The 26,465-nt window shown below is 33.9% G+C and overlaps 2 pseudogenes; one reads left to right on the plus strand and one right to left on the minus strand.

Annotated features, from left to right (window-relative positions):
• Window positions 1–5,504: 5,504 nt before the first annotated feature.
• On the minus strand, window positions 5,505–6,467 carry LOC141540758 (olfactory receptor 2T11-like; annotated as a pseudogene).
• An 11,759-nt stretch (window positions 6,468–18,226) lies between these two features.
• Window positions 18,227–20,424, plus strand: LOC141540759 (polypyrimidine tract-binding protein 1-like; annotated as a pseudogene).
• Window positions 20,425–26,465: the final 6,041 nt, after the last annotated feature.

Genomic DNA, 26,465 nt, shown 5'->3' on the forward strand with positions numbered 1-26,465 from the left:
GGATTTATTCCAGGAATGCAGGGCTGGTTTAATATTAGGAAAACTATTAATATAATTGACCATATTAATAATCAAATTAATAAGAACCATATGATCATCTCAATAGATGCAGAAAAAGCATTTGACAAAATCCAACATCCATTCCTACTAAAAACTCTTGAGAGTATAGGAATAAATGGATTATTCCTTAGAATAATCAGGAGTATATATTTAAGACCGTCAGTAAGCATAATATGCAATAGAAATAAACTGCAACCTTTCCCAGTAAGATCAGGAGTGAAACAAGGTTGCCCACTATCACCATTACTATTCAATATAGTACTAGAAACGCTAGCCTCGGCAATAAGAGCCGAGAAAGAGATTCAAGGAATTAGAGTAGGAAATGAGGAAATTAAACTATCACTTTTTGCAGATGACATGATGGTATACTTAGAGAACCCCAAAGACTCTGCTAAAAAGCTACTAGAAATAATTCAAAATTTCAGCAAAGTGGCAGGATACAAAATAAATCCACATAAATCCTCGGCATTTTTATATATCACTAACAAAATGCAACAGCAAGAGATACAAAGAGAAATTCCATTCCAAACAAATGTTGAGAGTATAAAATATTTGGGAATCCATCTACCAAAGAAAAGTCAGGAATTATATGAGAAAAATTACAAAACACTTGCCACAAAAATAAAATCAGATTTAAATAATTGGAAAGACATTCAGTGCTCTTGGATAGGCCGAGCGAATATAATAAAGATGACAATACTCCCCAAACTAATCTATTTATTTAGTGCTATACCAATCAGACTCCCAAGAAACTATTTTAATGACCTAGAAAAAATAACAACAAAATTCATATGGAAGAATAAAAGGTCAAGAATTGCAAGGGAACTAATGAAAAAAAACTCAGAGGAAGGTGGTCTAAGTGTACCTGATCTAAAGCTATATTATATAGCAGCAGTCACCAAAACCATTTGGTATTGGCTAAGAAATAGACCGGTAGATCAGTGGAACAGATTAGATACAAAGGACAAAAAAGGGTACATCTATAGCAATCTAATCTTTGACAAACCCAAAGATTCCAACATTAGGGATAAAAATTCATTATTCGGAAAAAACTGTTGGGAAAACTGGAAATTAGTATGGCAGAAATTAGATATGGATCCACACTTAACACCATATACCAAGATAAGATCAAAATGGGTCCATGATTTAGGCATAAAGAGGGAGATAATAAATAGATTAGAGGAACAGAGGATAATCTACCTCTCAGACTTGTGGAGGAGGAAGGAATTTATGACCAGAGGAGAACTAGAGATCATTATTGATCACAAAATAGAAGATTTTGATTACATCAAACTAAAAAGTTTCTGTACAAATAATACTAATGCAAACAAGATTAGAAGGGAAGTAACAAATTGGGAAAATATTTTTAAAAACAAAGGTTCTGACAAAGGTCTCATTTCCAAAATATATAGAGAACTGACCATAATTTATAAGAAACCGAACCATTCTCCAATTGATAAATGGTCAAAGGATATGAACAGACAATTCTCAGAGGAAGAAATTGAAACTATATCCACTCACATGAAAGAGTGTTCCAAATCACTACTGATCAGAGAAATGCAAATTAAGACCACTCTGAGATACCACTACACACCTGTCAGATTGGCTAAGATGACAGGAACAAATAATGACAAATGTTGGAGGGGATGTGGGGAAATTGGGACACTGATACATTGCTGGTGGAGTTGTGAAAGAATCCAGCCATTCTGGAGAGCAATCTGGAATTATGCCCAAAAAGTTATCAAACTGTGCATACCCTTTGACCCAACAGCGCTACTACTGGGATTATATCCCAAAGAAATACTAAAGAGCGGAAAGAGACATATATGTGCCAAAATGTTTGTAGCAGCTCTTTTTGTTGTAGCTAGAAACTGGAAGATGAATGGATGTCCATCAGTTGGAGAATGGTTGGGTAAATTGTGGTATATGAAGGTTATGGAATATTATTGCTCTGTAAGAAATGACCAGCAGGAGGAATACAGAGAGGCCTAGAGAGACTTAGGTCAACTGATGCTGAGTGAAATGAGCAGAACCAGAAGATCACTGTATACTTCAACAACAATACTGTATGAGGATGTATTCTGATGGAAGTGGAAATCTTCAACATAAAGAAGATCCAACTCACTTCCAGTTGATCAATGATGGACAGAAATAACTATACCCAGAGAAGGAACACTGGGAAGCGAATGTAAATTGTTAGCACTAATATCTGTCTGCCCAGGTTGCATGTACCTTCGGATTCTAATGTTTATTGTGCAACAAGAAAATGATATTCACACACATGTATTGTACCTAGACTATATTGTAACACATGTAAAATGTATGGTATTGCCTGTCGTCGGGGGGAGGGAATAGAGGGAGGGGGGGCAATTTGGAAAAATGAATACAAGGGATAATATTATAAAATATATATATAATAATAAAAAAAAAAAGTAAAGAAGGTAAGGGAGTGGAGGAAAATCTATTATTATGCTTCAGTTAAAGTAAGGAAAAAAAAAAAAAATCAGGGGTAGTAGTGGTCCTGATCTCAGACAAAATAAAAGCAAAGATAGACCTAACTAAAAGAGATAAGGAAGAAAACTACATTTTGCTAAAAAGTTACCATAAATGTTATTATTCTATAAAAAACAATCAGCAGGATGATTTCAGAAAGGACTAGAGACATTTACACAAACTGATGATAAGTGCAGTGAGTAGACCCAAGAGAACATTGTACATAGCAACAAGATTATATGATGATCAATTCTTATGGACATGACACTTTTCAGTAATGAGGTGATTCAGGCTAGTTTCAATGGTCTTGTGATGGATAGAGCCATCTACACCTATAGAGAAGACTGTGGGGACTGAGTGTAGATCACAACATAGTATTTTTCACTTGTATTTTCTTTCTCATTTTCTTTCCTTTTTGATTTGATTTTTCTTGTACAGCATGATAATTGTGGAAATATGTAAAAAAGAACATATATTGGATTACTTGCCTTTTAGGGGAGGGAGTGGGGGGGAAAGGATGGAGAAAAAATTTGGAACACAAGGTTTTGCAAGGGTGAATGCTGAAAACTATCTATGCATGTGTTTTGAAAGTAAGAACCTTTATAGAAATAAATAAAAGTTTTACTATACATGTTGAAGCAATATCAATACTAAATATATATTTAGCATTCAAATTCTTGAAGGAGAAGTTTAAGTGAGTTATAGGCATTATGAAATGTAAAACAGATAATTTTGATTATATTAAAATGAAAAGGGTTGTACAAATGAAACCAATGGAATCGATTATAAAGAAAGCAGATAGTTGAGAAAAAAATCTTTACAGTAAGTGTCTCTGATAAAGGACTCATTTCTGAAATATATAGAGAACTGAATCAAATTTGTAAAAATAGAAATCTTTCTCCAACTGATAAAGCAAAGGATAAGATCAAATTTCAAATGAAGAAATCAAAACTACCTATAGTCATATAAATAGTGCTCTAAACCCCCCCCCCCCTTTTTTGGCTATACTCTACAAAACTGGGTAATATCTTGAACTTGGGACATGAACTTTGGAGAATTATTCAATGTAGCATTCTTGAAACTTCCAATATGAAATCCTACAACTTAAAATTATCAGGGCAATGTTATTCCATAATATGGCCACAAGATGGCATAAAGGAGATAAAGATAGTAAAATATTTCCCTGCCAAGGTCAAAGAAACCTAGAATTGCAGTGTCTGTGCTTTTCCTTCTTCTGTGTCTCTTCTTTATAAGAATCTGGTTATGCTTTTCCTGTTTTGTTGTTATTGTTATTTGTTTGGAGGAAATGTACAGTATATAAGTAAGAAAATAGCTAAAGAGATAATTAAGCTTTTCTGTCCATCTCCACAAATGAATCCAACAGAAACCATTGAGACAAAGGGAAAATCTTTAATACAATTCATTTTGTCCTCCTAGGAAAAACCTACTTTCTTAAAAACCCACTTTTCTTAAAAGTTCTTTAAAACTCAAGAATGTTGATTCAGTTTTCCATTCCCCAAATAGAATTTTTTTTCCTTCTGCAAGAAATATAAATGTCAGAAATATGAAGAAGATTCTCCTGCATTTTCTCTGTAGGTCCGCTCTACCTCTAGAAGCTTCCAAAGAGAGCTATAACTAGATTTGTGAATTTTTCTTTAAGCATTTCCATCTAACTATAGCTCATTTCCTAAGTTCCCCATTTCTATTGATGCTATCAATATCTTTTCATTTACTTCATCTCAAAATCTCAATTTTAGCATCTCTCTCTCAATTTTAGCAATTCTACCTCATCTGCCATTTAGTTAAATGTCAACTTCCCACTACATTCCTGACTATGTCATTTCTTTGATCATCCACTTTCAGCTCTCTATCATCTACAAAAGGTGACATTCTGGCTCCAATTGACTATTCTGGCTTTATTTCACTTTTCTACCATTCAATAACTTCATGCTTCAGTCAAATTGCTATAGTCACAATGGTTTAGCTTCATGTTGGCCTTTCCTGCTTCTGTGTATTTGTATCTCCTATCAACACTTGTGTCTGGATTGGTTCACATGTACATACACCCCTTTGCCTAGTAAAAAATTTTTTTCTCTTTATGTTGAAGGGTGCCACATTGAACACATTAATTATGACTAGCCTGCACATATCTGTGTTTCAAGATTTCAGATGGGACAAATTTCCCTTACTCTGAAGCACTAAAAGACAAGTGATTGTCAACCACTCAAACTCTTTTTGCATTTTTGATGAACATGAGGCACACTTGAAGTTGTTTGAGATGATGCTGAAGATGCAGAGGTTCTGTGATGATGATGGTAGCAGATTACAATGGTGATAGAATCTATGAAAGAAAGGATGGATTAGCATAAAAGAATTTATTAAGTGCTTGCTTGTTAAGCACTGTGGTAAGAGCAGGAAATATACATTTTTAAAATGAGATATTCCAAAATAAGCATATGCTAATTAGAGGAGATGGTACATATAAAAAACTACATGGCAGATGAAATACATATAAAAGGTTACATGGCAGATGAAAAGGCCCAGAAATCCTGAGGGGGAAAATTTGGACAAATGAAAAACTTCCTTAGCCTTTGTAATCAGGTCAGGTGATAATACCCAGCTATCTGGAGGATATAACAATAGGGCACATGCAAGGACCCAGAAGATGTTGGTGTGTTGTAGTGTCTCATATAGTAAAATGTAGCAGTCATCCATTTCAATAGAAGATTTTTAATTGATTACTTTGAACTCATGTAGTCTGGAAAGCCTAAGGTCAAGAAGAAACAAAGAAAAAGTAAGCAAGGAAGATATTTTTTCTTGTCAAAGAAGGCTTCCAGTCTGACCTTTGAGTTTGTTGGGGCAAGACTGATTGAAAGGCAAAGGGGAAGTACAGGTGATAATCCCCACTTTGTCACCATTATTTGGTCTAAAACTGGAGGAGACAGCTGATATTAAGCATCACTTGCTGTAACTTTCTGCATGGGGGAACATTTTAATAAGACTTTCTTCAGTGCTCCCATGATATCTGTTCTTGAGACTATAGATCAAAGGATTAAGCATGGGTGTGACAATGGTATAAAAGACTGAGACCACCTTGCTCTTCTCAGGAGTATGGTGGGATTGAGGCAGCACACATATATAGAACGCCACAGAAGATGCTGACCACAGTCAAGTGGAAAGGATATGTAGTGAAGACTTTCTTCTAGCCATCTGCTGGATGCATATAGTGGACTGTGAGCAAGATGAGAGAGTAGGAGGTAGAGGTTATAGTGATAGGAATAAGCAGCATTAATACACAACATATATACATGAGAGTTTCATAGATAGATGTGTCTCCACAGGCTAGTTTGAGGACTGCAGGAATCTCATAGGAGAAATGATGGGTGGCTCGAGAGCCACAGTAGGGGACATTCATTGTGATAGATGTGAGGAGAAAACCTTCCAAGGAACCACGGAACCAGGAACCTGCAGCTAACAGAAGACACATCCTGCAATCCATGAGGATTGGGTATCTCAAGGGATTGCAGAGGGCCACATGATGATCATAGGTCATAGCCCAAGGGGAAAAACTCAGAACCGATTCATGATCAGGTAAAGAAAAATCTGAATTCCACAACCCACAAAAGAAATTGTTTTTTTCTCAGATACCGTTATCTACTAGGAGCTTAGGCACAATGATACAAATGAAGAGGGTGTCTACACTGAGAGCTATTATGAGCATTCTTGAGCAGGAAGTACATAGGAGTATATAGCCTAGAGTCCACTTGAATTAGAAATATCATAATAATATTAACTGCTAGAGCCACCACAAAGATGGAAAACATTATTACAAAGACTACACCTGTGACCTTGCTGTCTATAAGGAGGCCTAACAAAATGGAGTCGGGGGATGAAGTTTGATTCTCTGGCTTCATTGCCTCTGATGGAACAATACCCTGAGGATACAAGGACATGGAAATAAGAGCAGATAATGTAAAAAGATTCCATCCAAGGACACATATTTCCCACTGGTACCTTTTATGAAGGTACATTTTAGCATCAAGGAAATTGTAAAATATTACTCATGAAAATTATTAAGTTTTTCCTTATCAGAGCAACTTTGATTATCAGTGTTCTTTTTCTTGAGCAATTCAGAAGCCATTTCCCCTTCTACTGCCAAGCTTACTAGCCCTGGTACTACCAGAAAATAAAAACCTGAAAAAATTCTCAGTAGTTCATTTAATAAAACACTTTTTATTAAGAGTATTGACCTTTCTTTTGCTTAAATTTCTGAATAAAAGATGTCTTCTCTTTTTGTCAAGGCTAACCCCTCCACTTAAGCCCTTTAACCTATCATGTTTCATATATTCTGGGACATTACTAACTGATCTACTTGGAAAAAAGTCTGTGTGGAGTTTTTAATTCCTCTCCTCTCATTTCCTACTGAAGTCTCCATAATATGACTTCTGATCCCATGATTCATCTGAAGCTCTGGTCTCAAAAATTAGTAATGATTTTTTTAAATTATCAAATTTAATATTTTTCTCAATATATCCTTCTTGACCTAATATTTAACATAGTTAACCAGCTTATTATCCTTCATATTCTCTCTTCTCTAGTTTTTCATGATACCTCTCATTTCTTGATTCTCCTTCTACTGGTTCAATCACATTTTTATTATAATATAATATATTAATTTTTATATATTTAATTTAATATAATCATATCCCCCCAAGGCTATGTCCTAAGTAATTTTCTCTCTTTTCCCTATGATTTCTTAATTGGTAATATCACTAGCTAGCATGCGTTAAATTATTATCCTTTTCCAGGTGATTATTCCAGCCCTAATCCTGAACTCTAGTCCCAACATCATGAATTGCTTCTTGGACATTAAAACTGAACATTTTAGAGATATTGCAAATAAGCATGTTCAAAAACAATTCCTCTTCTCCCTAAATTCTTTGCTTTTCTGATATATATTATTGTTGAGGGTCCTACTCAAACTTGCAATTTTGGGGACATACATGCATTTCTTAATCTTATCCTATATATGCAATTAGTAGCCAAATCTTGCTGTTTCTACTTTCTCATCTCAATATATTCCCTAATCTCCATTCATACAGTAACTATTCTACTTCAGGCATTCATTACTTTCTACCATGATTATTACAATATATTTATAATTGGACTCCTTTCTTAAGTTGTCTCTCAACTTCAATTCATGCTTCATACAACTGCAAAATGTGTTTCCCAAAGTTTAAGTCTGACCATATCACCTCCTTAGTCAATAACTCCAATGTCTCCCAATTATCTCTAGGATTATCGATTTCTCTGTTTGGAACTTAAATCTCTTCACAATCTGATTCATTCCTATCTTTCAAGCCTCCTTTCACATTACTGCCCCTCAATACATACTCTATATAGTTCAATCATGCTATCTTTTTTTTTAGAATGTTTTTCCCCCCTAATTTCTGTTTCTTGAATTACTCAATTCAAATCCTATACTGTAAGGGTTCTAAGTCCTACCAAATTCCTTTTATGACACAGACATGGTACTGATACCTAAACCAGGTAGGCTGAAAACAGAGAAAGAAAATTATAGACCAATCTCCCTAGTGAATATTGATGCTAAAATCTTAAATAAAATATTAGCAAAAAGACTACAGAAAATCATCCCTAGGATAATACACTATGACCAAGTGGGATTTATACCAGGAATGAAGGGCTGGTTCAATAATAGGAAAACTATTAGCGTAATGGGCTATATCAATAACCAAATTAACAAAAACCATATGATCATCTCAATAGATGCAAAAAAAGCATTTGATAAAATCCAACATCCATTGCCATTAAAAACACTTAAGAATATAGGAATAAATGGATTATTCCTTAAAATAATCAGGAGCATATATTTAAAACTGTTAGTAAATATCATATGTAATGGCAATAAACTGGAACCTTTCCCAGTAAGATCAGGAATGAAACAAGGTTGCCTACTATCACCATTATTGTTCAATATTGTACTTGAAATGCTAGCCTCGGCAAAAAGAGCCAAGAAAGAGATTCAAGGAATTAGAGTAGGTAATGAGGAAATCAAACTATCACTCTTTGCAGATGATATGATGGTATACTTAGAGAATCCCAAAGACTGCTAAAAAGCTATTAGAAATAATTCAGAACTTTAGCAAAGTTGCAGGATACAAAATAAATACACATAAATCCTCAACATTTTTATGCATTACCAACACAATCCAACAGCAAGAGATACAAAGAGAAATTCCATTCAAAATAACTGTAGATAGGGGCAGCTAGGTGGAGCAGTGGATAGAGCACCAGCCCTGAATTCAGGAGGACCTGAGTTCAAATCTGGTCTCAGACACTTAACGTTTCCTAGCTGTGTGACCCTGGGCAAGTCACTTAACCCCAGCCTCAAAAAAAAACAAAAACAAAAACAAAAACAAAAACAAAAACAAAAACAAAACAAAACAAAAAAAAACAGAACTGTGATTTCATTGGAATTTCTACAAGTGTTTATTAAGAACCTTCTATGTGCCCAGGCACTGTGCTAAGCACTGAAAATACCCACCAGGACAAAAACAATCCTTACTCTAGAGGAGTTATGCAAACCAAAATATTTGGGAATATATCTACCAAAGGAGTTATGCAAACCAAAATATTTGGGAATATATCTACCAAAGGAAAGTCAGGAAATATATGAGCAAAATTACAAAAGACTTGCCACAAAAATAAAATGAGATTTAAATAATTGGAAAGACATTAAGTGCTCTTGGATAGGCCAAGCGAATATAATCAAGATGACAATACTCCCTAAACATATCTATTTATTTAGTGCTATACCAATCAGATTCCCAAGAAACTATTTTAATGACCTAGAAAAAATAACAACAAAATTCATATGGAAGAACAAAAGGTCGAGAATTTCAAGGGAATTAATGAGAAAAAAAATCAAATGAAGGTGGCCTAGCTGTACCTGATCTAGAACTATATTGTACAGCAGCAAGTCACCAAAACCATTTGCTATTGGCTAAGAAATAGACTAGTTGATCAGTGGAATAGGTTAGGTTCACAGGACAAGATAGTGAATAAAAATAGCAATCTAGTGTTTGATAAACCCAAAGATCCCAACTTTTGGGATAAGAATTCTTTATTTGACAAAAACTGCTGGGAAAACTGGCAATTAGCATGGCAGAAACTAGGCATGGACCCACACTTAACACCACATACTAAGATAAAATCAAAATGGGTCCATGATTTAGGCATAAAGAAAGAGATCATAAATAAATTAGAGGAACATAGGATAGTTCACTTCTCAGACTGGTGGAGGAGGAAGGAATTTGTGACCAAAGGAGAACTAGAGATCATTATTGATCACAAAATAGAAAATTTTGATTGCATCAAATTAAAAAGCTTTTGTACAAACAAAACTAATGCAAACAAGATTGGAAGGGAAGTAACATTTTTACAGTTGAAGGTTCTGATAAAGGCCTCATCTCCAAAATATACAGAGAATTGACTCTAATTTATAAGAAATCCAGCCATTCTCCAATTGATAAATGGTCAAAGGATATGAACAGACAATTTTCAGATGATGAAACTATTTCCACTCATATGAAAGAGTGTTCCAAGTCACTACTGATCAGAGAAATGCAAATTAAGACAACTCTGAGATACCACTACACGCCTGTCAGATTGGCTAAGATGACAGGAACAAATAATGATGAATATTGAAGGGGATGTGGGAAAACTGGGACACTGATGTATTGTTGGTGGAGTTGTGAAAGAATCCAACCATTCTGGAGAGCAATCTGGAATTATGCCCAAAAAGTTATCAAACTGTGCATACCCTTTGATCCAGCAGTGCTACTACTGGGCTTATATCCCAAGGAAATACTAAGAAAGGGAAAGGGACCTGTATGTACCAAAATGTTTGTGGCAGCCCATTTTTTAGTGGCTAGAAACTGGAAAATGAATAGATGCACATCAATTGGAGAATGGTTGGGTAAATTATGGCATATGAATGTTATGGATTACTGTTCTATAAGAAATGACCAGCAGGATGAATACAGAGAGGATTGGAGAAACTTACATCAACTGATGCTGAGTGAAACGAGGACAATTAGGAGATCATTATACACTTCAACAATGATACTGTATCAGGATGTATTCTGATGGTAGTGGATATCTTCAACATAGAGAAGATCTAATCCAGTTCCAATTGATCAATGATGGACAGAATCAGCTACACTCAGAGAAGGAACACTGGGAAATGAGTGTAAACTGTTTGCATTTTTTGTTTTTCTTCCCAGGTTATTTTTACCTTTCGAATCCAATTCTTCCTTTGCAACAACAACAACAACAAAATTCGGTTCTGCACATAAATATTGTACCTAGGATATACTATAACATATTTGATATGTATGGGAATGCCTGCCATCTAGGGAAGGGGGAGGAGGGAAGGAGGGGAAAATTGGGAACAGAAGGGAGTACAAGGGATAATGTTGTAAAAAATTACCTATGCACATGTACTGTCAAAAATGTTATAATTACAAAATTAATTTTAAAAATTAAGAAAAAAGAGTTGTGAGTTGTTATTCCATTCCATCCTAGCTGCTAGTGCCTTCTCCTTTACTCCCCAGCTACTCTGTTTGATGCATACATATTGAAGTATAAGGGAACTTATTGCAAGGTAAGTCTTTGAGGGCATGGACTGTTTTTGTTTTTCATTTGTATCTTTAGTGCTTAGTATAGTCCCTGGCATATAACAAATGCTTAATAAATGCCAGTTGATTGATTTTTTCACAGGCTATTGATTCTGCGTCTCAAATGTCTTTTCCTTTCTAAAAACAAACTTTAAAAAAGTCATTTTTTCCCTTTGACCCTGTCTTCTCAAGCTATTATTCTTTGTCATTCATCCTCATTCACTACTAAACTCCTATAAAGAATAGTTTATACTCACTTCCTACATATCCTTATTTCTAATCTGGTAAGACGACTTCCAGTTCTACTATTGTACTGAACTAATGCCAACAGTGACCTCTTATTTACCAAATCCATGGCTTTCTCCCAATATTGATTCTCCTTGACATTTTTGACATCTGATATAATTAACTGTGCTTTCCCTTCTGATATCAAGGTTCAGGGAACTAAATGAAGAGGTTTGGCAACCCTAAATCCCCTTTAGGATTGGTTCAAGGTAGGGAGTTGTGGGAACCCCCTTCTGGTGGCACGGAGGTCCTTTGTAAAGGAATTTACGAACTCAAAAAGCTAGACTTATAAAAAGAATTTTATTATTGGCATTGGGAAGCCAGCTTTTGCAATGCATGAATAAAAAGACTGAATTCCTTAGTGACAATTCCCAGCAGAGAAATAAAGTTTCAAGAGATCCCAACAGAGAGGAACAGTAAGGGAAATAGGTGAGGATAAAGAGAGGGTAACGCTGAAAGAGAATATTATTCCAGCATGCAGAGTTTGCTGCTGTACCAGGGATGGCCTATTAGGTCCTCTGCAAGGAGTGAGTTTAAAATTGGCTCTTTTTATAATAGAAGCTTTAGCTACAAGCAGAGACCTGCTCCTCATAGAAACTTGTCATCTTGAGATGAAATTTGAATAGAATTGAATGGAGTCTTTCTAGGCTTAATCTTTAATTCAATGTGAAGCTTAATCAGTAGTGAGTATTATCAAAGGGGATGGTACCTGTCTCTTAGGAAAACAGAATGAAAACTGTTAGGATGTTTCCCTCTGGCGAGGTCCCCTACAGAGGCCGGATTCAAAGATACTATCTCCTTGAAGGAGTTTTAGAGAGTTTCAGGGCTCCCTTGTAATTAATAGAAAAAAATTCAATGATCACCACTTCAAAGAGATCCTTTGTGGAAAACACATAGGAATATCATTGCCAAATTTTGAAAATCACATATCAAAGAGAAAATTCCGCCAGAAAAAAGGAAAAAAATTTAATATGCTGACACTATTATATAAGATTTATCAGTAGCCACAATAAAGAAACCACAGGTCCTGGAATCATATATACCAGCAATCAAAAGAACTAGGCCTAAGGTCAAAAATATTGTATCCAGCAAAATTATCCATAATATTGAATGGAAAAAAATGAACATTGAACAAACTTGCAGGGCTAATCCAAATTCAATAGAAAATGTAACATGTTAGACCCAATATCTAAGATCAGTTTCATGAAGTCAAGATGAACAAATTGTTCATGTTTTTTGCATGGGAATGTATACCATAGAAATATATATTTCCATGTATACAATATGTTTAAGATTGATCAGAAGTTGTTACTCAAAAAAAAAAAAAGATTGGGGCAGAGATAAGTAGACTTAAAAAAAAAAAAAAGCAAAACCACATAGAGAGAGGTAAAAAGTAATTATATTATACAAATAAGGTGCAGAGAAAGTCTAGACAGACAGGCATTAGAAGAAGGAAGAGGGCTTGTAGTTCTGAAAATCTACTCACATTGGGAATTCTAAAGAGCCAATACTACATATGTACCACGAAGGATATAGTACCCTCCAGAATCTATAAAGAAATAAAGGGGAGGAGGGTTGGGTAGAGAGGGAATTAAGAAGATAAGGGAGGGATCTGTGGGTGGTGAGAAGTTAAGTAATAGCTAAGCAGATTTATAGCATAAGAATTAGCAGCAATAGGAAAAAAGAGATAGCAAACCTAAAAGAGTCAATTAAGAGAGAAATCCACATTATATGTCAGCCATACTGATGTTATTTTGGATGCATATTTGCATGTGGGTAATATGTGTATATGTGTATATCTGAATATGTGTAGATATGTATGCATTTTGCTATATATAGGGGTGTGTATAGATATGTGTATGTGTGAGTGGGTCAGTGATGTATAAGAATGTATGTATGTGTATGTATATGTATGTGTGCATATGTATATATATGTATATTTTTACATATATGTATATTTTTGCCTCCAGGTCTTCAGAGATCTCCAGGCACAACCAGCATGCAATACCCCAACAGAACACCCGGACCACCTTGTACAATATTGGAAGTTTATTGTCTGGATTATATCTTGACTCTGCCTCTAGTTCCCTTGCACATGTATATATTAGGGCAATGTTAGTTAGCCTCTGGTAACAAGCACTAACCAATCATAAGAGGAGATGTATCCCTTGAGATGCATGCTCAATACAAGCTTCCTTATCTCTAGGAACCTGTGCCTGGAAAGGAACTGCAGAACTCACACCCAGATACCTCTCTAGGGAAGGAAGCCCTAGTTACCCTATTTTGGTACAAATTTGTGCTCCTTGCTTTGGTTCCAAGAGTATGTAATATATATTTGTGCTTAACTATAGCCTATTTGGGGGATTAAGGGAGATGAAACAGAATTTTTTAAAAAAAAGTGAGCATCAAAGAACAAAAGAATAACCTACAAGGAAGCAAAAAAAAAATGGACATTCATAAATATAATTTTTCTACTTTTACATATCCTTTCTTGAACTGGTAAGTTATTGTTATATATTTTGAATCCTCCTTCATATTCTGCTAGGTACTTGACAATATCCTGTTTTGTTTTTTGTTTTCCTTTTCTGTTTTCCTTTTTATCTATTCTGTTTTTAATAAGTTTTCTTTTATTTTAAGAATCTATGAGAATAGGATTTTTGAAATGAACTTCTGATAAAAGATTTAATATTTACCAAATTAAAGTTAAGGGTACTTTTGTAAATTGGTATTGACTTCACTATCATTTATCCTTTTAAAATTGGTATTTATTCATTTCCTTATTTGTTTCAGATTTAAGTCTCAAAAAGGGAAACATTTCAGTTTTATTAATTATAACTGCCCTGTGGTCTAAGCAAATTATTATGTTGACACATTTAAAAAATTCAAATAACTGAGAAATCAAAATCTAACAAGGCAGAATTCTGAAGCTTTTTAAATTAAGCATTAAAAATAAAACAAAAATAAGTAACAAAAATTCCTGGTTTGTGCAAAAGGTGAACAATACAATTTTATAAATAAAGTTATTAATCCAATTTTTAGAACTTATAATTAGAGCCTTCTCAAAACATATTGCCCTATCAGAGTAACTTACATTTGACACATATAATCATTTGAACTTGTTGCTTTCTCAAAATTTTCCACAACAGCATATTTCCCCTCCTTAGGAGGATGGGATATTTTAGGGAATCTAAACCTTAACATAAATACAGCAGCACTCTTTGTAAGTAGTGCTTATATACTTTAGTTCACTGGTTACACAAATGACCGTGCATAAAAGATGTTTATTTAATTTTGATTGTAAATAGACAACAAAAGACTTGAAATGGGATGTGTACTAAATATAGAACTATATTAAGTACTGGCATGAGTACTTAGTACAGTTCTTAATTTCAGAGTATATATAGAAAGTAATATATATTCCAAACAAGCTTTCTGCATATGAATTGCTTGCACTTTAAGACATGTTTTACATACAGATGTTAGTCTAAAATTAAGTAGTTAACCTAAATAAAATTTAATTTCCCTTTGAGGTAATAAGACAGTTCATAAGTTATTCTCCTTTAAGATAGCGGAGGCAATCAAAGATGTTTCTGATTTAATATATTTATAGCTATATCCCACAAACCTCATCTTTGTCTAATCATTTCCACATTATACTGAGATTTTTTTTCAAGGATATCACATTTTATATGCTGGAATATTGTAACAAGATTCATTATGTGTGTGTGTGAGCGTGTGTGTGTGTGTGTGTGTTTGTGTGTGTGGGCACATGTATCTATGTATATATAAAACAGTTCTACTTGCCCTGATTAGAGACATTTGCCTCTGAAAGGAAGCAGGGACATTTTAATAGCATGAAAAGTTGTCCTCCACATCTAAGCCTAAGAGCACAGAATGATTCAATATAGATATAATAAGATATAGCATCCTAAGTTCTGTTTCATTTCAGGTAGGAGTCAGCTCAGGGTTAGATATAATCATCATTATTTTCATATTGATGATTGCAACAAAACCTTAGTTAGCAAAAAAAATTTACCAGACCGCAAAAAAAAAAAAAAATCAGTGAAAATCTTTCCTCTTTTTCTCATCTTAGTGTAAAACTTTTATCATTAAAAATCAAGAAAATGATTGCATTCTGGAGTTCTACATAGATGTGACAATGATCATTTAATAAAAATTTCAAGGAAAAAAAAAAACATACTCGTTAATTGCTGTAAATCTCCAGACTAGCAGATAACCATCTCTTATGGTATGTTATCCTCTTGAGGCAAAAATCTTTAAGACTGGAATCTGTTGAGACTAAGTTGGCTCAAGATATAACTTTAATATGCACATTTTAGGAAATTCCATAATTTTCATAATCATAAATCATCATATAAATCACTGCTATGCTTCTAAATCTTCCTTGCTTTGCCCAGAAGTGTTTGTAATGAAAGAGAGGATCCCTTTTTTTTAAAGTAAATCAATTCATTACTTCTTTCATGGAATAGAATAATAAAATTTTATGCCCCTTCTCAGATAGTACCTAGCATATAGTCCCAAGGAACTTGACAAGCATACAAATAAAACATTTTTACAATGTTTCTCTCTTTTCTTTCATTTTTCCTTAAGGTAAGTGATTATTATTTTTCTTTTTAAAATACAGGGATTAAATACTTGATAGTTTTTAACATTATGAAAAGTCTCTAAAATCTTAGCAATTTCATAATATCCAAATCAAAATTTATTTCTTTTAGATTTTTTTTTCTTTTTTAAAGTTTGAATTCCATATTTTCTTCCTCCTTCCCATTTGAACTCCAGCCACTGAAAAGGTAAATATGTTAACAATTATAGACATGAGATCATGAAAAACACATTTCTATTTAGCTATATTGCAAAACAAAACAAAATAAAAACAGAGAAAATTACATTTCAATTTGCATTCAGAATTCATTAGTTCTCTCATCTTGAGTATTGGATCTTTATATTGATCAGATTAGCCATGTTTTTAACCCTTGATCATCATTACAATATTGCTATTACTGTGCATAATTATCTACCACTTTTTTTCACTATACTTTGCATTAGTTCATATGGACCTTACCATGCTTTCTGAAACTACTGAATCATTATTTTTATAGCACAGTAGTACTCCATCATAATTACTTGTCACGACTTGTTCATCCATTTCCCAATTGATGATAATCCTCTTCATTTCCAATTCTTTGCCACCTCTCCAAAAAACTGCTATAAACATTTTCATACACTTAAGTCCTTTCTTTCTTCTCTGATTTATTTGGAGGTATAGTCCCAGCAGTAGTGTTACTGGATCAAAGAATAAACAAAGTTTTGTAGCCCTGGAGACATATTCCAAGTTGTTCTCCAAAATGTTTAGACCAAGAGTGATACAGAAAGTAAGTTAGGAGAACAAGGGTTAGTTTATCTCTCAGATCTTTGGAAAAGGAGGAATTTATGACTAAACAAGGAACACACTGTGAAATGAAAAACTGATCATTTTGATTATATTAAAATAAAAAGGTGTAGCACAAACAAACAAATGTAGCAAGATTAAAAGGGAAGCAGAAAGCTGAGAAACGATTTTTACAACTAGTCTTTTTGATATTGGCTTTATTTCCAAAATAAAGAACTGAGTCAAATTTATAAAAATACAAGTCATTACCCAATAGATAAATTGCCAAAGAATATGAACAGACAATTTTCAGATGAAGAAATTAAAGCCATCTATGGTCACATGAAAAATGTTCTAAACTACTGTTGATTAAAGAAATGAAAATTAAAACAAAGATTAGATTATCATCTAATGCCTATCCAATTTGCTAAGAAGATGGGAAAAGATAATGATAAATGTGGAGGGAATGACGGAAAACTAGGACAGTAAGGTTGGCTAAGTTATGACCGCCATTCTGGAGAGCAATTTATAACTATGGATATAAAATTGTGTATACCTTTTGATCCAGCAGTGCAACTACTGGGTCTATATCATAAAGAGATTATACAAGAGGGGAAAGGACACATGTGCAAAATTGTTCATAGCAGCTCTTTTTCTGGTGTCAAAGAATTGGCAACTGAGTGGATGTCCATCAATTGGGCAATGACTGAATAAGTTGTGGTATTTGAATGTAATGGAATGCTATTGTTCTATAATAAATGGCAGAGACCAACCCACAGGCTATTGCAATAATCTAGACATGTGATAGCAAGAGATTGTTTTAGGGTGATGACAATATTAGAAGAGAGAAAAGGTGAATAAGCCTTGATAACAGACTGAATATAGGAAGGTTCAGTAAAAGATAGTGTGGAGTACTGAATGACTCCTAGATTATAAATTTTGTTGATTGCAGTTGTTATTACCCTTAATAGTAATAAGAAATTTTGGAAGTAGGGAAGGTTTTGAGTAAAGATAATGAGTTCAGTTTTAGACATGTCAAATTGAAAATGTCCACTAGACACCTGGTTTAAGATTTTTGAGATCATTTATTTGAGATAATTTATTTATAATCTTGGATTCAATTGTCTAAATTTATTTACTCATCTATAAAATCAAAATTGGACTAAATGACCTCAAATCTTCCCTAAAGCTCTAAATTTCCTATTATGATTCTATTATGATGAAAGCACAGTAATGTTAGGTAAAAATTGAGTTAAGATAAATTTTTCTTTTTGTTTTTTGGCTTGGGTATAATCTGAGAATGATGGAATTACAGATTCAGGTCATGGAGAAAATAGGAGAAAATGTAAATGAGACAGCTGAATTCTGGAAATGTAATAAATCACAAGTGAATTTTGCCAGGCAAGCAACAAGGATAGCTTTCAGGAAAAAAAATGAACACACCAAATATCAATTTACAACTTCACATTTCACTTAGAGCTAACCATATTTGCTTTTAATTGTGCTTAGACAAAAAGAATTGTGTATAAATATTTCTATTCAGATTACATAGTGAGAGCCCTTCTGATTTCTTTCATGTGAGAAAATTTCCTTAAGTTAACTATAAGAGAAAATATAAGAATCTCACAGAGAGTTGAAATTAATAAAGACTGGAGTAGCTAAAAACTTTCAAAAAAAGAGTCAATTACAGAAATAACTACACCCAGAGAAGGAACACTGGGAAGTGAATGTAAATAAATTGTTAGCACTACTGTCTATCTACCCAGGTTACTTATACCTTCAGAATCTAATACTTAATGTGCAACAAGAAAATGGTATTTACACACATATATTGTATCTGGGTTATATTGTAACATATGCAAACTGTATTTGATTGCCTGTCATGGGGGGGGAGGGAGTGTAGGGAGGGGGGAAAATGAATACAAGGGATAATATTATTTAAAAAATTACTCATGCATATATACTGTGGAAAAGAAAATTCTAAATTAAAAAAAGGAGTCAATTACTTGGCCTTGGATATTGGATATTCCTACATTCATTCTTTCTATTTCTTTCTTCTTCCTATATTAATATTACTTAGTAGGTGACATTACAAAACCTGAGATTATTTCCCTGATATTACCATTTCACAATCTCCCAATGTTGAAAAGCAAAATCCAGGCTTTCTTTGAAATGAACTCAGAAGAATCTTCAAACACTATAGTAAGTTACTATACCATAGTAATTTAGGTCCCCTAAATCACAGATTAAGATAGACCTCCAAACCATGCACCTGCCTAGACAGCATTTCAAGTTGTAAACTCTGTTCAGTCAGGAAATTTGTCCTTTTCTGTCTCTGCTGTAGCAGCTTATGAAGGAATGGCAACAGCTAGCCAGAGTCCAGTTTTGAAGATGATCGTAGAAAATTTCTTCTATCCAGTCATTTTGGATATTTTTCACTAGATTTTTTATAAGTTTGGTATAATATTGAAAATAATATCTTCATCAAAAACAACACGTTTCAGATTATATTACATTATTTGTGAGTAACCAGCATGCTAAATTGTCTCTTGATGGGCAGGATATCAACAATGCCTGCTGCATATTGCATGCTGGCTTTGCTAAACTCATCAGCCTCAATGTGAAATACGATGAAAAAATAGAGATTACACTGACCCAGATCTGCCATCTGGAGACAACTAGTCTTTTAACCAGACTATGGCAGTATCTTTTGGTGCACCTGGCTTAACTTCTGCTTTTCTGTATGTAGGAGCTGATTTTCCCTCTCACATTTACATTTTCTCAGGCTGCAGGACAGTTGGTTCCAAATGTTTATGGAGCAGTTGCTATTCCATTAGCAGCTGCTGCTGTAATTGCAGCTGGAAAAAATTACCAATCCTGACCTCACACAGGCAGGGAATTCTTTCTTGATGGTTAGCAATTTAAACCTAGAAAAATTATAATCCAATGTCTCTTTATTCCTCTAGATATTTATGGTAATATCCAGTGAGTGAAAATCATTTTCAATAAGAAAAAGAATTCCTTATCAGCTAGCAGATGGAAATCTGCTTTAGCTTGCCATAAGGCATCTAAATGGACAGAAACTAAATAGGACAGAATTAAATGAGGAGCCATAATCAGAATCACTCTTTTCAAATACTGAACAGTTTAGCTTCCTCATGAAAGAGAAGACTGAGGTTTTACTAAAGACTTTGGAAACTCACTCATCCATTGTCTCAAGAAACCAAGGTTCAAAAAACTTTTAAAATGTCTTCTCTCCATCTATTACCCTACATCTTTCTAAAACACCACCTTCTATAGCTAAAGAAGAACTTAAGATATTGTTCTCAAGTAATGGGGGACTTGTTAAAGTATTCAAGTTCTTTCCAAAGGACTAAGATGAGTCTGATACAGATAGGCATAATGGAAGAAGCCATTCAGTCCCTTACTGATCCTCATAAACGTGAATGTGGAAAGAACCATCACCTTTTTGTGTCCTTATCAAAGACTCCCACTTAAAATTTGGGAAGGTACAAGTCAGAGAATGAATCTTACAAGGTTCCATAAACATTTGGAACAAAGAGTCCTGCAGCCTGAGAAACTGCAAATGTGAGAGGGAAATCAGCTCCTACATACAGAAAGGCAGAAGTTATATGGGGCATATACAGCAGGCATTGTTGGTATCCTGCCCATTTATCTCACCTTGAGGTGGTTGAGATAACATTCTTGGTAATTGTAGAAAAGCTCCATGATGAAAAATCACAAGTTAAGTTTATGCTTTTTGGAAACTGCTTTAGAAATTTTCTTCCTGCCCTCTAAAAAGAATAATAATAAATTTATCAGGTTTCATATTGACACCTTTTAATTTTCTTTTCCCAGTCAAGCCTTTAAAGATTCCAAAGAATAGTGTGATAACTGAGAGTCAGAATAGTGCAAAGTATGGGATAAGTTCCCTAATCCATCCAATCCTGGTTTGGGGATCATGCTTCTAATTATGGATTCTTCTATCCTGTACCTTAAATACTTTTGGCTGGGAGAGTACTGGGGAAAGAGTGGGGAACTATAGGTTTTAAGCTTAAAGCATTGAAGAAGATGAGGAAGATCATTCTGTTCAGAGCAGATGAGAAGTTTATCAAGTGGATAAAGAAAATATTGGGCATTGACTCTACTATCTGTATTGCCTCATTATCCACATAATATCATCTATCTTTCCAGTATGTCCCCAACAGTATTCTGATTCCAATAGAAGTCATAAGTTAGAAACATTCAATTGACCAAGGAAAATAGGTCTAAGAAAACCAATTTCCCCTGCTGTATCTTTTTATTTTAGTATTGACAGCCTTCTATGAGTTGATCAAGTTTATTATACTCGCTTCACAATTCATTGGAGCCTTCTAAAGATGAATCAGCATGAATTTATAGTGTATACTTTGTGATTCTTGGGATTTCTTTTGTAAGCTAAAGCCTATCTATGAATTCAGTTTGACCTTTATTAAGACCAAGTAGTTCCTACCATCATCCCTATTGATTGTCTTGTGCATTTGTTTAATTCTTTGTATTATACTTTTGATGCAGTTGCTATTAGCTATGCTTAGCAATATTCCAGTTGACCCATTATTCTTATCTTTTTTCATCTATATAGAAAAAAAAAGCTTAAGGATCTTTTATGGAAAAAAATTAAAATGATATAAATTTAATCTAAATTGACTCTTGTGGCATTATCTTTGTAATGTTGTGCTTTTATTCTATTGTTTGATAATTAGGCGAACTTGTAGGACTTATCATGGCTGTGAAGTTGATCAATAAAGATTAATTATATTGGAAGATAAATTGGGTTAGGTAGATGTAAATATTCAAAACAGTAAACACAGTGGCTTCTGAAGAATTGGATTATTCAGTGAAAGGACTTAGGTTAAAATATTCTATCTTTTTTTTTTTTTTAACCCACTTTCTCAGATCCAGAACTTAGGAAAGAAACATCTAAAAATTCTGCAGCAGGTGAGTACATCTAGTGACTGAACCAATTTGTAATATGTTTAGGTGCCCTTAATGTATGGTTCTTGCTTCTCTGAATACCATTCTGACATCTATTTTCTTTGTTTATATATATATATATATATATATATATATATATATATATATATATATAAAATAGCTTTTTGTTTTTTTCAAATACATGCAAGGATGTATTTTTTCACTGCTAACTGGTGGACAATTCAGCTATAGCATTAAAAATAATTAAAAAGTTATGTAGTGCTCTAAGATATTTAAAACACTGTGTATGTATAAAATCTCATTTGCTTCTCCCAATTAATCTCTAAAATGGGTGCCATAATCATATCCTGATTTTATAAAAATGAATCTAGGTTTAAGTTCATTTAAAGTCATATAGCTAATGTGAGTCTGAGAAAGCCTTGGAACTTGACTTTCTTTAACTCCAAATCCCCAAATCTATTCATCACATGATAACTAGGACAGCAGTGATAATATAAGGACAGTTTTCAAAATTCATCTATGAAAAACCTTGTATTCCAAATTTTTCTCCCTGCTTTCCTTCCTGCCTCCTCTTCTAGATAGTAAGCAATCCAATATAAATTAAACATGTGTGATTCTAGTCATATTTTCATATTCGTCATTCTGCATAAAAATTAGATCAAAAAGAAAAAAAAAAAGAAAACATGATAAAACAACAACAATGACAACAAAAGGTGAAAATATTATGTTCTGATCCATGTTCAATCTCTATAGTTCTCTCTCTGGATGCAAATGGCTCTTTCCATCAAAAGTCTATTAGAATTGCCTTCAATCACCTCATTGTTGAAAAGATGGTTACAAACCATCACAGTTGATCATCACATAATTCTTGTTGTTGCTGTGTACAATGTTCTCTTGGATTTACTCACTTCACTTAGCATCAGTATATGTAGGTCTTTCCAGTCTATTTTCATATAATCTGATGTTGCCTTTCATCTTTATTTAACTTTTAAATTTTTTATCTTCCATGACAATACTCCCCAAACTAATCTATTTATTTAGTGCTATACCAATCAGACTCCCAAGAAACTATTTTAATGACCTAGAAAAAATAACAACAAAATTCATGTGGAAGAATAAAAGGTCAAGAATTGAAAGGGAATTAATGAAAAAAAAGTCAGATGACCTAAAGCTATATTACATAGCAGCAGTCATCAAAACCATTTGGTATTGGCTAAGAAATAGACCAGTCGATCAGTGGAACAGATTAGGTACAAAGGACAAAAAAGGGTACATCTATAGCAATCTAGTCTTTGACAAACCCAAAGATACCAACATTAGGAATAAAAATTCATTATTTGAAAAAAAACTGTTGGGAAAACTGGAAATTAGTATGGCAGAAATTAGCTATGGATCCACACTTAACACCATATACCAAGATAAGATCAAAATGGGTCCATGATTTAAGCATAAAGAATGAGCTCATAAATAGATGAGAGGAACAGAGAATAATCTACCTCTCAGACCTGTGGAGGAGGAAGGAATTTATGACCAAAGGAGAACTAGAGATCATTATTGATCACAAAATAGAAGATTTTGATTACATCAAATTAAAAAGCCTTTGTACAAACAAAACTAATGCAATCAAGATTAGAAGGGAAGTAACAAATTGGGAAAATATTTTTACAGTGAAAGGTTCTGATAAAGGCCTCATTTCTGAAATATATAGATAACTGACCCTAATTTATAAGAAATCAAACCATTCTCCAATTGATAATTGGTCAAAGGATATGAACAGACAATTCTCAGATGATGAAATTGAAATTATATCCACTCATATGAAAGAGTGTTCCAAATCACTACTGATCAGAGAAATGCAAATTAAAACAACTCTGAGATACCACTACATACCTGTCAGATTGGCTAAGATGACAGGAACAAATAATGATGAATGTTGGAGGGGATGTGGGAAAACTGGGACACTAATACATTGTTGGTGGAGCTGTGAAAGAATCTAACCATTCTGGAGAGCAATCTGGAATTATGCCCAAAAAGTTACCAAACTCTGCATACTCTTTGATCCAGCATTGCTGATATTGGGCTTATATCCCAAAGAAATACTAAAGAGGGGAAAGGGACCTCTATGTGCTAAAGACTAGCTTACTGTGCCAATTGAGCTGGAGAAGTCCCTGGGGAAAAGCTACCAAGACAGAGGATTCTGGCATAGGCTGATAGCTCTACTCTGCTTGCAAAGGAGCAGACCAACAGAGAAGTCAAGCCACTTTAAAAAAAAAAAAAAACAAAACAAAAAAAAAAACACCAGCCAGAAACTGTTTGTAGCTACCCCAAACCAGAAGTGAGACAGCACAAATCAGGGCACACCTCCTGCTGTCTGGGGCTTTTCCTTGGGGCAATTAAGAACCTGCAAAGCAGTGGGGGAGACACAGCCTGAGGCAGCCTCTAATCCCACCGTGGGGGGCTCAGCTTGAGGCAGTGCTATACCAATCAAACTCCCAAGAAACTATTTTAATGACCTAGAAAAAATAACAATAAAATTCATATGGAAGAACAAAAGGTCGAGAATTTCAAGGGAATTAATGAGAAAAAAAATCAGAGGAAGGTGGTCTAGCTGTACCTGATCTAAAGCTGTATTATAAAGCAGCAGTTCACGAAAACCATTTGGTATTGGCTAAGAAATAGACTAGTTGAGCAATAGAACAGGTTACATTCACAGGACAAAATAGCGTACAACTATAGCAATCTACTGTTTGACAAACCCAAAGATACCAACTTTTGGGATAAGAATTCATTATTTGAAAAAAACTGTTGGAAAAACTGGAAATTAGTATGGCAGAAATTAGATATGGATCCACACTTAACACCATATACCAATATAAGATCAAGATGGGTCCATGATTTAGGCATAAAGAATGAGATCATAAATAGATTAGAGGAACAGAGAATAGTCTACCTCTCAGATCTGTGGAGGAGGAAGGAATTTATTACCAGAGGAGAACTAAAGATCATTATTGATCACAAAATAGAAGATTTTGATTACATCAAATTAAAAAGCCTTTGTACAAACAAAACTAATGCAATCAAGATTAGAAGGGAAGTAACAAATTGGGAAAATATTTTTACAATGAAAGGTTCTGATAAAGGCCTCATTTCCAAAATATATAGAGAACTGACTCTAATTTATAAGGAATTAAACTATTCTCCAATATTGGTCCAATATTGACCAAAAATTGGTCAAAGGATATGAACAGACAATTCTCAGATGATGAAATTAAAACTATTTCCACTCATATGAAAGAGTGTTCCAAATCACTACTGATCAGAGAAATGCAAATTAAGACAACTCTGAGATACCACTACATACCTGTCAGATTGGCTAAGATGACAGGAACAAATAATGATGAATGTTGGAGGGGATGTGGGAAAACTGGGACACTGATGCATTGTTGGTGGAGTTGTGAAAGAATCCAACCACTCTGGAGAGCAATTTGGAACTATGCCCAAAAAGTTATCAAACTGTGCATACTCTTTGATCCAGCAGTGCCACTACTGGGCTTATATCCCAAAGAAATACTAAAGAAGGGAAAGGGATCTGTATGTGCCAAAATGTTTGTGGCAGCTCTTTTTGTAGTGGCTAGAAACTAGAAAATAAATGGATGTCCATCAATTGGAGAATGGTTGGGTAAATTATGGTATATGAAGGTTATGGAATCTTATTGCTCTGTAAGAAATGACCAAAAGGAGGAATACAGAGAGGCTTGGAGAGACTTACATGAACTGATGCTGAGTGAAATGAGCAGAACCAGGAGATCACTATACACTTCAACAATGATACTGTATGAGGATGTATTCTGATTGAAGTGGATATCTTCAACATAGAGAAGATCTAATTCAGTTCCAGTTGATCAATGATGGACAGAAACAGCTACACCCAGAGAAGGAACACTGGGAATTGAATGTAAACTGTTTGCACTACTGTCTTTCTACCCAGGTTACTTATACCTTCAGAATACAATTCTTACTGTGCAACAAGAAATTTGGTTTTACACATATATATTGTATCTAGGTTATGCTGTAACACATTTAATACGTATGGGATTGCCTGTCATCTAGGGGAGGGAGTAGAGGGAGGGAGAGGAAAATTTGGAAAAATTAATACAAGGGATAATGTTGTAAAAAATTACTCATGCATATGTACTATCAAAAATTATAATTATAAAATTAATTTAAAAAAAAGAAAAAAATTGAAGCTCCAAAAAACCCCAAAAATTTGCTATTAGATAAGAAACAAAGAAAATTATTAGTGAAACAAATTATGTAAGCAATATACAGAAAACAAATGAGCACAATAACCTTGTGTTTGATAAATCCAAAGATTTGGGTTCAACTCACTGTGACAAGAATTTACTATTCAACAAAAACTGAAAAGTAGTAAAAAGTGGCAGAAACTAGATATAGATCTACTATATTTCATTTTTTATGTCAACATGAGCTAATAATTGGTACATGATGTAAATATCATAAGCAAATTAGTTAAGCATAGAAGAAATTATCTATTAAGTCTATGA

The sequence above is a fragment of the Sminthopsis crassicaudata genome, chromosome 4, assembly GCF_048593235.1.
Source record: "Sminthopsis crassicaudata isolate SCR6 chromosome 4, ASM4859323v1, whole genome shotgun sequence".
NCBI classification, from domain to species: domain Eukaryota; kingdom Metazoa; phylum Chordata; class Mammalia; order Dasyuromorphia; family Dasyuridae; genus Sminthopsis; species Sminthopsis crassicaudata.